The sequence below is a fragment of the Syngnathus acus genome, unplaced genomic scaffold (genome assembly GCF_901709675.1).
Source record: "Syngnathus acus unplaced genomic scaffold, fSynAcu1.2, whole genome shotgun sequence".
In the NCBI taxonomy this organism is placed as follows: domain Eukaryota; kingdom Metazoa; phylum Chordata; class Actinopteri; order Syngnathiformes; family Syngnathidae; genus Syngnathus; species Syngnathus acus.
The window spans coordinates 217972-228565 of NW_023590222.1; the positions used below are offsets into that span (position 1 = coordinate 217972).

General features: G+C 47.8%; 1 non-coding gene across 1 annotated transcript; it reads left to right on the forward strand.

Moving 5' to 3' along the window:
- The first annotated feature begins 5064 nt into the window (after positions 1 to 5064).
- On the forward strand, positions 5065 to 5146 carry trnas-aga. The gene has a single exon. It is a non-coding gene; the product is annotated as a tRNA-Ser (tRNA).
- Positions 5147 to 10594: the final 5448 nt, after the last annotated feature.

Below are 10594 nucleotides of genomic sequence, written 5' to 3' on the forward strand. Positions count from 1 at the left end.
CCAGTGCAGAGGTCTTAGCACTTTGTTTACGATGTTGTGGGAACAAACAGAATATTTTTTCCCCCTCAGCAACTGGTTAATCAATATAGTCTCCATTCCAACACAATCGTACAATCAAGATAATTTGTCAACCCTAACAATCTTGTGCCAGGAACTGAGCAGGAAAAAGGTTTCTCACCTGTGTGTGTTGTGTTTATTTTTAAGTGACTGTTCTGAGAGATTCTTTGACCACAAACTGAGCAGGAAAAAGGTTTCTCACCTGTGTGTGTTCTTGCATGTGTTTTTAAATGTCGCTTCTGAGAGAATCTTTGGCCACATCTTTTTTGATGAAAAGACACACCTTGTCCTTTTGCTCGTTAGGCATGACTGTTGTCACATTCAAACTTGTACATAAAGGAGAATCAAAATCAGGACTCGACCCTGCTTTCCAAGACCAGCGCTTCAACCAGCTATGAGGTTCGAGAACACTAACTGGTTCTCAAACTTGGCCCAGCTATCTTGCTTTGCTTGCTCGCAAAATAGTAGCATGGTAGTTAAACGTGCCTATTGATTTGTGACACATCCTAATTTCGCAATATTGTACATGAATAGTTTATAGTTTATTAGTAACAGCTGTAGATCAGACCTTGTAGCACAGTAGTTAGGGTACTGGTTTAGTAAACAAGGGGTTATGAGTTCATTTCTCACTGAGCCCTGATAATATGCTTAACAATTGCTGTGCAAGCTGAATTTATAATAGTTGAGGGTGTAATTACACGTATCTTGTCCATGGTACTGGTGACCAGCAGTTGTGTGATGAGTTGTTGTTGTCTTTGGGGACATGAAGGGAAATTTTATAGTTTCTCATGGCACACAAATGTGTCCACACTGGTTGAAATTCACTGGCCTAGAGTCCTGGTTAGACTACATTTTCAAGAGTTTCTTTTGGTTCATCTTCTAAAAGGTTGACACAGTTTAGCCAAGCAAGGCCGCGTAGCTTAGTGATAAGAGCACTAGAATTGTAAATCAGAGGGTGTGAGTTAAATTCACACTCGGGTCTGACAGACAGCTACATCTGCTAACCTTGCTTGTTTGTTTGTTTTTTGTTTGTTTGTTTGTTTATTTTCACATACAAAAACAATTTAAAATGTACATAGATTAAATAAATGTGATGGAGAATGTCTAAAAAACCCTCCAGGGGCTTGCGAAGTGGCATTCTCCAGATATATGAATACATTCGATCTCTTTGTGTGTCTTGGCATGTGAAGAAATTGACAATAAAGCAGACTTTGACTTTGACTTTGATTTAAGATAAAATTTCAATGGATAGAGAAATATGCATCCTAATACATGTCATACAGATGAAAAAAATATATATAACAGGGATAAGGCATACAACATACAACAATAAGGAAAAATACACCAAAACTATAACTAAAGAGAATAATGAATGGATCCAGGTTCATTTAGCATACCATTTGGAAAGTATTTAGTGTCTAAGAGAAGTGATTTCAGAGCCTTCTTAAATTGGTCCCATAAAAATAGTGGCAGCGAATTGTAAATCTTTGACCCTCTGTAGCCTATGTTAAACTGAGTTTGGGCTGTACGGGCTATTGGTGGTCTGAGGTCATTTGAGCTGCGTGTGGGGTAATTATGGACCTGAGAATTATGTCTAAATAAGTTATGAAAAAATAGGGGAAGGGTTCTCCCCAATGAGCCATGAACAAAGAGACCAATTTGAAGACGATTGACTTGAAAAACAGTGAGGACACCTAGCCGAGTAAAAAGAGGCTGAGATGAATGTTTCGTATGTACACAACATATTACTCTTAGAGCTCAAGTTTGGCCTGGTGTGTACTAGGTCAAGCGATACTACAATAGTAAATATACGGCTCGATCATTGAATAGTATAGCATATGGCTACCTCGGAGCTTATTAGATGAAGGGTTTTACGCACAATACCAATGCTCTTGGCCATTTTTGTGGAAATAGTCATGATATGACATTTCCAGGACAATGATCCATCAATCATAATGCCAAGGAATTGTGTAGAACACACGTTAATTATAGGGATGTTATCAATATATATTGCTGGTGATTTGTCAAATATATGAGATTTGAGACGAAAACATATGAAGTTTGATTTTTTTAATATTAAGTGATCATTTGAATGTGCTTGATATATGTAACTATTGAATGTAACTGTATGCTGATACATATGCTTAATTTGAATGTGCCTCATATTGGTTCAGCAGTTCATTTTTTTCGGACATTTTTCTCAGTTGTCATTGTCATCCCAGTGTCAAAGTTCAATGTGGCTTAGAATAATATTGAATGTTTCGTGACTTGGAAGAAATTCAAGAGGCAGTGGCATAGTGGTTCTCTCAACTCATTTCAGTTTCATTTATGGTCTATTCTTCGGAGATGGTTCAGGTTTTAAACATGACCACGGCCAAGATCTTGAGGTATGGCGTCACAGATGACGAGATGGTGGACGAACTGCAGAAGAGAATTGCAGACGAAACCAGCATCCCTGCAGCCCAGCCGGAGTTGCTGCTGGAGGCCGGCTCAGCCTTGGAGCCTCACGGGCCGGCCACGCAGTGCGCCATCGATTACACCGTAACTCATATTGAATCGTTCTCGCATGAAAAAAATGTCAATGGTACATCATCATCATCATCATCGGTTTAAAGTCCGCTTTCCAGGCGCCGCTGGGTTGGACTGGGTTCTCGATATGGCTTTCTTCCATACTGAGAATATTTTTGGAGCAAAACTTTTTCCAGTCGGATGCCCTTCCTGACACCAACCCAAGGGGAAATTGATTTTCTGGAGGGGTTGACTCCCTTAGCCCATTCCTCTCCCGAGGAGCCCACTGGGCAGTGGTACTATTTAACCCATAGTTGGGGTCTGGTTCGTGGGCACCAGGGCGTGTCCACACACCGGTGGGCCTGCGTGCCGCACGTCTAGGGGCCAAACCTCCTCCGAGTCCCTTGTAGTTTAGCCTGGGTCCGTGTTGTACCCACTTACCATGTGTCGCCGCATGGAGGCACTACATAGGGCTTGCTGTTAAAGAGGCTATGTACTGGCAGGGAGAGACTTACGCACTCGGCTCTCCCGTTCGCATACTGCTAGCCAGCGGTGAGGGTTGACAGTGAGAAGTGACATGCACTGGGCACTCCACCAACACACTAGACGCATCACAACAACCCGACTTGGTCTTATGAAGTCAGACACACCACATCATGTCTCAAATCTCACACTATGTGCAGGAGATAGATGGGCGGCGGACAGACTTCCCTCTCGTTTTCCTGTTTGATCGCTCATCTTGTAGTTCCGAACCACCGTTGACTCCTCGCGTCCTCCCTGAAAACATCCGTTTTCTCCATGAGTCTTCCTCCTCCTTTTGTTGGAATTAAAATGTATTTTATTCTTAGTGTGTGCCATAGAATAGTGGAACTCTTTAAACATTCTTAGTATTAGAATTACCAACATAGAAAATAAGGCAGAAATTGTATTACTGAAAAGTATGCTTCATCGCGTGAGCCAATGTAACATTATTCAGTTTGAACATTAAAAAAGGGCTAATGGGAAAATAAAAAAAACATTAATATCAATTATATTGTAAAAATACTGTGTACGAAACACAAATATTGAATTTGTCACCATTTAACTATCAATTTTAAATTAAATTTACAAAATTACTCTTTTTTTCCACACTTTGATTTATTTTAACCCCCTTATTATCATATTATTTTTTGTGTAAAACCTATCAGATATACTACATAAAGCTAGATTTTATGATAGTTATTAATGGTAAAATTATTGTAGTCTTCTTCTTTACCAGAAAAGGATCCAAAGCGCGTTCTGCCTTACAGCCCTCTGAGGAGGACTTGTGGCCAGGTGTGGCACACCATCCGTTCCCTGAAGGAGGAATGGCAGAGACTGAGACTGCAGCAGGGACAGAAAGCAGCCAAGTAGGAAACACACACACGCACGCACACACATGAATGTGTGAACTGTATCCAAAAATGACAATATTTTCCTCCCAGCATGAGCTTGCTGAGACAAAACTTAGCCCTGTCCAAGCAGAAGAATGAGATGGTGTCCATGCACCAGAGACTCATGGCCAAGCTGGACTTCTTCAACACCACCCTTCATATAGACATGGACAAATGCCAGGAGCAGACCGCTACTGGAATTGGTATCATGTTAACTCTGTTTCTTTGAATGGGAACAGATCATTGGATTAATTGAATTTGAATGCAATTTGATGGTGGACCTTACCAGAAATGGACTGAAGTACAATCAGCGGCGAAGATAGTATTAGAAGTTCCGATGGATTTCAAGTCCATCGCCTTATCCACCATGTATTTATTATTATTACATAGTGTGCTTGTGGCCGAGTGGTTAAGGAGATGGACTAGAAATACATTGGGGTCTCACCTCGTAGGTCCGGGTCCTGCCGACAACGATCCAAATTTATTCTCATGGTGTAATATTAAGTTAAAGTTAAAAGTTAAAGTCCCAATGATCGTCACACACCCCGGCCGGGTCATACCAAAGACTATAAAAATGGGACCCATTGCCTCCCTGCTTGGCACTCAGCATTAAGGGTTGGAATTGGGGGGTTAGATCACCAACTGATTCCCGAGCGCGGCACCGCTGCTGCTCACTGCTCCCCTCTCCCCCAGGGGATGGATTAAAATCACATGGGGATGGGTTAAATGCAGAGGACAAATTTCACGACACCCAGGTGTGTGTGTGACGATCATTGGGACTTTAACTTTAACTTAACTTTAACATCTGGGTGTGGTGAAATTCGTCCTCTGCATTTAACCCATCCCCGTGTGATTTTAATCCATCCCCTGGGGGAGAGGGGAGCAGTGAGCAGCAGCGGTGCCGTGCTCGGGAATCATTTGGTGATCTAACCCCCCAATTCTAACCCTTAATGCTGAATGCCAAGCAGGGAGGCAATGGGTCCCATTTTTATAGTCTTTGGTATGACCCGGCCGGGGTTTGAAACCACAACCTTCCAGTCTCAGCTGAGATACTCACCACATTTGTACGGTGTGTACTACACAGCGTGTTGTTGTGGCCGAGTGGTTAAGGCGATGGACTAGAAATCCATTGGGGCCTCCCCTCGCAGGTTCGAGTCCTGCCAACAATGATTTAGAATCTCGTGTTGTATTATGAGATACTCACCACATGCATTTAAACATTGTGTGTCACAGTGTGTTGTTGTGGCCGAGAGGTTTAGGTGATGGACTAGAGATTCATTGGGTCTCCCCTCGCTGGTTTGGTTCCTGCTGACATTTCAGATTTTGAATTAGAATCTTGTTAGCTCCTCGCAATATGCATTTTGACAATGTGAAGACCTCGCCAGTGTGTGTTGTTGTGGCCGACTGGTTAAGGCGATAGACTTGAAATCTGTTGGGGTCTCACCTGGCAGGTTCAGGTCCTGCAGACAATGATCCATAATTTTTATTAGAATCTCGTGGTGTATTATGAGATACTCACCACATCCATTTTAACAGTGGGTATTACAGTTTGTGTTGTTGTGGCCGAGTGGTTAAGGCGATGTACTAGAAACCCATAGGGGGTCTCCCCTCTTAGGTTCAAATCCTGCTGACAACATTTCCATCCATCCATCCATCTTCTTCCGCTTATCCGGGGTCGGGTCGCGGGGGCAGCAGCTGTAGGAGGGACTCCCAGACTTCCCTCTCCCCAGCCACTTCATCCAGCTCATCCCGGGAGATCCCAAGGCGTTCCCAGGCCAGCTGAGAGACATAGTCTCTCCAGCGCGTCCGGGTTCGTCCACGGGGTCTCCTACCGGTGGGACATGCCCGGAACACCTCCCCAGGGAGGCGTCCAGGAGGCATCCTGATGAGATGCCCGAGCCACCTCATCTGGCTCCTCTGAACGTGGAGGAGTAGCGACTCTACTCCGAGTCTCTCCCGGATGACCGAGCTTCTCACCCTATCTCTAAGGGAGAGCCCGGACATCCTGCGGAGAAAACTCATTTCGGCCGCTTGTATCCGGGATCTCGTTCTTTCGGTCACGACCCATAGCTCGTGACCATAGGTGAGGGTAGGAGCGGAAATCGACCGGTAAATTGAGAGCTTTGCCTTTTGGCTCAGCTCTCTCTTTACCACGACGGACCGGTACAGAGTCCGCATTACTGCCGACGCTGCACCAATCCGCCTGTCGATCTCGCGCTCCATCCTCCCCTCACTCGTGAACAAGACCCCAAGATACTTAAACTCCTCCACTTGGGGCAGGATCTCATCCCCGATCCGGAGAGGGCATTCCACCCTTTTCCGATCGAGGACCATGGACTCGGATTTGGAGGTGCTGACCCTCATCCCAACCGCTTCACACTCGGCTGCGAACCGCTCCAGTGAGAGCTGGAGATCACGGCCTGAAGAAGCCAACAGCACCACGTCATCTGCAAAAAGAAGAGACGCGATGCTGAGGTTTCCAAACTGGACCTCCTCAATGCCTCGGCTGCGCCTAGAAATTCTGTCCATAAAAATTATTAACAGAATCGGTGACAAAGGGCAGCCTTGGCGTAGTCCAACTCTCACTGGGAACGAATCCGACTTACTGCCGGAAATGCGGACCAAACTCTGGCATCGGTGATACAGGGACCGAACCGCCCTTATCATTTGGCTCGGTACCCCGTACTCCCGAAGCACCCCCCACAGAACCTCCCAAGGGACACGGTCAAATGCCTTCTCCAAGTCCACAAAACACATGTGGACTGGTTGGGCGAACTCCCATGCACCCTTGAGGATCCTGCTGAGGGTGAAGAGCTGGTCCACTGTTCCACGGCCACGACGAAAGCCACACTGCTCCTCCTGAATCCGAGGTTCGACCTCCCGACGGACCCTCCTCTCCAGCACCCCTGAATAGACCTTACCAGGGAGGCTGAGGAGTGTAGTCCCCCTGTAATTGGAACACACCCTCCGGTCTCCCTTCTTAAAGAGGGGAACCACCACCCCAGTCTGCCAATCCAGAGGCACTGTCCCTGATGTCCACGCAATGTTGTAGAGGCGTGTCAGCCATGACAGCCCCACAACATCCAGAGCCCTTAAGAACTCCGGGCGGATCTCATCCACCTCGCCACCGAGGAGTTTTTTAACTACCTCAGTGACTTCGACCCCAGAGATTGGAGAGTCCGCCTCAGAGTCCCCAGGCCCTGCTTCCACAATGGAAGGCGTGTAGGTGGAATTGAGGAGGTCTTCGAAGTATTCTCCCCACCGACACACGACGTCCCGAGTCGAGGTCAGCAGCACGCCATCCCCACTGTAAACAGTGTTGACGTTGCACTGCTTCCCCCTCCTGAGACGCCGGATGGTACCAGGAGTGGATTTTTTTTGTCACCGCGGGAGGGGGACGTTGCTTCGTTCGGTGTCCGGGGAGGGTGCCTGGTCCCCGGACTCGCCTCTTACGCGCGCCCGCTGTCATTCTCCGGAGGCAAAGTTACACTAAGGGGAGGCTGCCTCCTCCCGCCTGCCGCCCGAGGATGCTGCCTCATCCCCGGACGAGCCTCTTACGCGCGCCCGCTGTCATTCTCCGGAGGCTAAGTTACACTAAGGGGAGGCTGCCTCCGCCCGCCGCCCGTGGATGCTGCCTCATCCCCGGACTCGCCTCTTACGCGCGCCCGCTGTCATTCTCCGGAGGCTAAGTTACACTAAGGGGAGGCTGCCTCCGCCCGCCGCCCGCGGATGCTGCCTCATCCCCGGACTCGCCTCTTACGCGCGCCCGCTGTCATTCTCCGGAGGCTAAGTTACACTAAGGGGAGGCTGCCTCCGCCCGCCGCCCGTGGATGCTGCCTCATCCCCGGACTCGCCTCTTACGCGCGCCCGCTGTCATTCTCCGGAGGCTAAGTTACACTAAGGGGAGGCTGCCTCCGCCCGCCGCCCGTGGATGCTGCCTCATCCCCGGACTCGCCTCTTACGCGCGCCCCGCTGTCATTCTCCGGAGGCTAAGTTACACTAAGGGGAGGCTGCCTCCGCCCGCCGCCCGCCGACGCTGCCTCATCGCCGGGCCGGCCTCCCTCCCGCGGCAGCCTCCCTAAATTCGACAAAGTTCCACCCCGCCCCTGGTACCCGCCACCTCCAGCAGGGGGGGGGGGGTTGCCGACCGGCCCCCGGAGGTGCTCCGGCCGACAAAAGGTTGGATCGAGGGCTGACTCTCAATAGATCGCAGCGAGGTAGCTGCTCTGCTACTTACGAGACCCTGACCCAGAATCAGGTCGTATGCAAGTCATTTAGCACCGGGCTCTTCTCAAACATGCTATATCGTTTACCGGGAGTGGGATGCCCCAAAATCCTACTGGAGCACCCCGGCCAGTATCGTACGGCTCTGCGCACTGGGGGCGTCAGACACCCACCGGCTATCGCTGGACCAACCGGAGTGCCGCGGCGGTAGTGGTATCGCCGCGTCTAGGCGGGATTCTGACTTAGAGGCGTTCAGTCATAATCCCGCAGATGGTAGCTTCGCACCATTGGCTCCTCAGCCAAGCACACACACCAAATGTCTGAACCTGCGGTTCCTCTCGTACTGAGCAGGATTGCTATTGCGACGACACATTATCAGTAGGGTAAAACTAACCTGTCTCACGACGGTCTAAACCCAGCTCACGTTCCCTATTAGTGGGTGAACAATCCAACGCTTGGTGAATTCTGCTTCACAATGATAGGAAGAGCCGACATCGAAGGATCATTTCAAAAAAAAATTAAAAAATTAAAAAATACACCTTCTTCACCTACTATATTTTGCGGTTTGGGGGTGAAGTGGATATATATTCTGAAATTCTCACCGACCTCCGTGGAGGAGAGGCCGGATTTTCGCCATTCGGATCCGACCGGAGAACCGGCGCGGCTCGGACGGAACGTGCGGCAGCCCACGCTCGCACTTAGAAAATATGCTGAAATTCTCACCGACCTCCGTGAAGGGGTACAATGCCAAATTTTAAAGGTAAGGAGAAAATGTGTGTCAGTGGAATTATTATTGAATGTGCCGGACTTAAAGCACTTCCTCGGAAGCAGATATGTTGCCCTGCACCTGCGAAGCGCGCTCCTTACACAAAATGCACCGAAAAGCCAAGCAATGACACAATTCTGGATGGGCTCATACCTCCGGAAACTAAAGCTAATAACCACCGACCAAAGAATTCCTGTGTCTTTTAACCTGCCACCTTCTTATTCCTTAATCAAGAAGTTTTTGAAGAACTTTAAATTAGAGCAAGAAAATAGTGAAATTTTAACAAATCACAGATCTATGATCTCTGTCGTACAGGAGCGGGAAGCGGTGTGTCCAGTGCGCGGGCTTGCATTCGGCGAGCCCACAACAGTTTGGCACAACGTCAACCACCCCGCTCTCTCGAAACAAACTTCGGGACCTGTCATGGATGGTGGCCCATGATGTCCTCCCAGTCAGGTCCATTATGCACTCTCGGGGCATGTGAGCGCTCTCAACGTGCCCCTGATCTGGCTGTGGTGCCCAGGAGTCGGTGTGGCACCTGCTCTGGTAGTGCAGGGCTGCCGTAGACCTGTTGGCGACCTGCAATTCCCAGCAAGGGAAGCGCTGAATGCAGACCTTGTACTCTATGGGGTGAGCCTGTTGAAAATCAAGCAAGAAGACTTTACAAAGCAGTCGCTGACCTTTGCCACCATCAAAGACGCCATGTGGACTTCCAGAAACTTGCTGGTAAGGAAGCACAGACAGATCCCCCCCCCAGCCCGTGGCTGTGCTCCAAATGGCTGCAGCAACTCTCACAGCTGCACATGGCAAGCCTAGGAGACATGGACCTGGTATTGCAGTACCTCCAGGAACGGTGCACCCCCTCTACTGGTCAAATCAATAGTTCATATGTTAGAAAACCATTTCAATCCGTTGGCTTCATTCTTACAGGATTAAGCAGTCAATTATGACTTGATGGGGTCTGATCTAAAAGTAAGATGTTAGGATTTGAGGCTTTCCCACCAAACAGTTTGCAAATAGGTTCATTTCTCGAGGCTTCATGTGCACACAAACCCCCCTGCTGGTCAAAAGGAGTGATTTATTCCATTAATGAGAATTACATTGACCTTTATATTTTGCTTCATGTAGCCTGATCAAAATGAATAAAACTTCTCTCTGTATGTGCATTCACGTGTAACATTGAAGGAGGTGGATATTGTGTTTCAATATGTAAATAAATACCATCATTGTCTATTAAGACACTAAAAGTTGATGGAACACATTTTGTTTTGAGACTGATGTGCTTATGGATGAAGATGGCTTGTACTTGTGATTGTGCTTGTGAACAGTAAAGAGGAGTGCTTGTGCAATTGAGGGGGATGGTTATTGGTTTTGATTCAAAAACAATATTTTTTGCCAAATTACAATAGATTGACATGTGCCCATTCAAATGGGTACCACCAGAAATAAAACTGCATTGATAAACGAGGTCTTAAACGTGATTGTCTGTCTGCACTCAGCATAATTTCTCTTTATGTGAACATGTTCACCTCTGTGTCGGTATGAATTACTTGACAGTATGACTGTTGCACGGAGTATGATATAGGCAGTTATCCGTTGCGATATTGATATTTTAACAGAGAAAGAT